General features: G+C 43.8%; 1 long non-coding RNA gene across 1 annotated transcript in view; it reads left to right on the top strand.

The window, feature by feature from the left end:
• The first annotated feature begins 7 nt into the window (after positions 1-7).
• Positions 8-2,824, top strand: part of LOC116379441 (uncharacterized) — a 4,658-nt gene continuing 1,841 nt past the window's right edge. The window contains exons 1-2 of the long non-coding RNA XR_004212419.1: positions 8-452; positions 1,017-1,089. This is a non-coding gene — a long non-coding RNA (uncharacterized LOC116379441). The remainder of the gene's footprint in view (positions 453-1,016; positions 1,090-2,824) is intronic.

Raw genomic sequence — 2,824 nt, 5'->3', positions numbered from 1 at the left:
TCGAGCACCACCGTGAGGTTTACAGTTTTGGTTTGGAGAGAAATGTCCCACCAACTATTAGATGGATTGCCATGAGATGTGGTTTATCATTCAGGTTGAGTTAACCTCCATTCACCTGCGTTGTATTGAAGTGACGGCAGAAAACTCAGAGGCAAATATCTCAAAAACCGGAAAAATAAAAACCACACTATCTGCATGACAAGTTCTAGATGAGTCAGGAAATCTGTTTTTTTGTCATCTCGGTGAACTGAGCATATAATCTTCTGTTCCTCCTGTCAGATGTTCCTTCTATTGATGTATTACCCGTCTGTTATGTTTCCTTTCCTTCCCGTGTTCCCTCCTTTATCTGCTCCCTCACCCTGTCGTTTTGTCTCCACAGTCACTGTATCCATCAGATTCTAGACAGTGTGTCTTACACCCACCAACATGACATAGTGCACAGGGACCTCAAGGTGTGTGTGTGTGTCTCATTGTGTTGCATTGCCCTGCACCCTCATGTCCAAGGGTACATGCTTGTTGTACTGTTTTAATTTTGTGCCTGTGATTTATGCCTGTGCTTGCTGTCTGTCAGTCTGACTCTTTGTTTTTTGTGCTTTTGGGACTCTTGTTGCACTATTTTAGACGGTCTGAACTAGAAGTGTGATTTCCTGTGGGCCCCAGCAGAGAGAGAGAGAGAGAGAGAGAGAGAGAGAGAGAGAGAGAGAGAGAAACAGCAGTGTTTACTTCAGATGCTCGAAAATCCTGCAAGCTTTTCGTCAGCAGCAGTGCTCCTGAATACATTACACAGGAGAAACAAAGTGCAGGTTAGACACAGCGTCTGCCACACACGGCCTGACTGATCCGGGAACACACGTGGTCTTCTTCTGTTAGTTCACTCTTAACACCTTTTTTTTTTTATGATAGTGAGTTTGGTGTGAGTGTGCAGCGAGAATACTCATGCATGGATGTGACTGTTGAGGGGGGGGGGTGAATGTGCATCAGACTAACCTGCTCCCCCCCCTGCTGTTTGAGTGCAGTCATTGCATCCAGCAGATCCTGGAGGCCGTGCTCCACTGCCATCAGATGGGGGTGGTACACAGAGACCTCAAGGTGAGTCACCTGCAGTGTGTGTGTGTGTGTGTGTGTGTGTGTGTTGGGAGGGATGTGTACCACATTGTGAAGCTGGTAAGTGCTGTATTCAAACCTATAGCATGTCTGCGCATGTCTGTGTGTCTGATCTATCGATGCGTGCATGAGTTTCTGCCTTCTTGTGTTGCATCACACTAATGTCTGAGCACGCATTTACGTTTTTTAAAAAGAGCACATTTTTCGTTTTCCTCCAATGGTTAAAGCTGCCATGCGGCTGCAGTGATGTAGAAGTGTACGTCAGGGTGTGTCAGTACGCCGTGACATCACTGCTGGGTGTGGTTACAGGTGCAACAGAGTCAAGAAAACACGGCTTTTCAGCCCAGTTACTCTGGAGGTTCATTGAGTTTTAGGCTTCATATGGTTCTGATAAATAGATCAAATCTTAATAAATATAGATATGAAGTTAGCTTTTGTGGGTTTCAGACTTTCCCAGCAGCTAAATAAACAAATGAGTTTATTAAGAACATGCAAGCTGTGTTTGGACAGAATGACATCTACAATGACATAAAGACTTCTGACCCTACCGAAGGATTTGTACATCTGCATACTCACTTAATAAACAATACGTAATAAATACTTTATAACACACAGTAAACATAAATGTGTCCACATATGGGTTTGAAGTTTTACTTACAAGATCTTAATATATTTTTACTTTGGTTTTAAACTTAAACTTTAAACGGGGGGTGAAATAACATGTTCTCAAAAACATGTTTTAAAGATGCAAAACGACACTGACTGTTATTTTAAGGGTATAACGTTTATATCATGTATATATGAATCTTTATGAAACATGCAGCCTCGGCTCACATGATGTTATTGCAGTTTGAGTCTTCGGGGAACTCAACGCTGACTTCATCCTAAAGAATGAATTAAAGCTTTCCTCTCAGAGGACATACAGGAGAGGTGGAGAGGTGGTGCTGTTGTGAGGTGGTGCTGTGGTGAGGTGGTGCTGTGGTGCTGTGGTGAGGTGGTGAGGTGGTGCTGTGGTGCTGTGGTGAGGTGGTGGTGAGGTGGTGCTGTGGTGAGGTGGTGAGGTTCTGAGGTGGTGCTGTGGTGCTGTTGTGAGGTGGTGAGGTGGTGCTGTGGTGAGGTGGTGAGGTGGTGCTGTGGTGAGGTGGTGAGGTGGTGAGGTGGTGCTGTGGTGAGGTGGTGAGGTGGTGCTGTGGTGATTTCCCCCGTCGAGGTTTTTAAAGTCATGTAAAGGAAACGACGCTGAGATGTTGTTTTCTCGTTAGTTGTTCGTGAAACATGGCTGAAAGCTGAAAGTAAGTTATCTGCTGTTCTGAAAGCCAAGAGGAAGATGAAACCTTCAACAACAGGATCCATGTCTGTCATGTTAGCGTACAGGAGTACTGTTGTTTTTACATCTCTTTGTGCTGTTGGAAGGAAAAGAAATGAGCAAAATGACCTCCGTTTATGCTCTTCAGATGTAAAACAACCTGAACCTCGTTTAGTCGTTTAGTCTTCACACTAATCTGTTCGCGTAGTTTAGTTCATTCGATGGCAGGATTAGAGCTGCGACGGTGAATTAAGGAACCAGTCAGCGGGTTGAAAATGATTCTACGTCTGTTCTGACGAGCCATTCATTCAAATGTATTCATATAGAACATTTCATACACAAAGGGAGTTAAAACAGCTTACAGCATAATAACACATAAACATACAAACAAAATAAAACTAGAACATTTGAAAG

Source organism: Anarrhichthys ocellatus, unplaced genomic scaffold, assembly GCF_004355925.1.
Source record: "Anarrhichthys ocellatus isolate YVR2014 unplaced genomic scaffold, GSC_Weel_1.0 scaffold4323, whole genome shotgun sequence".
Lineage (NCBI taxonomy): Eukaryota > Metazoa > Chordata > Actinopteri > Perciformes > Anarhichadidae > Anarrhichthys > Anarrhichthys ocellatus.
The sequence above is the reverse complement of the archived record's forward strand: the minus strand, read 5'-3'. Positions and strand labels throughout refer to the sequence as shown.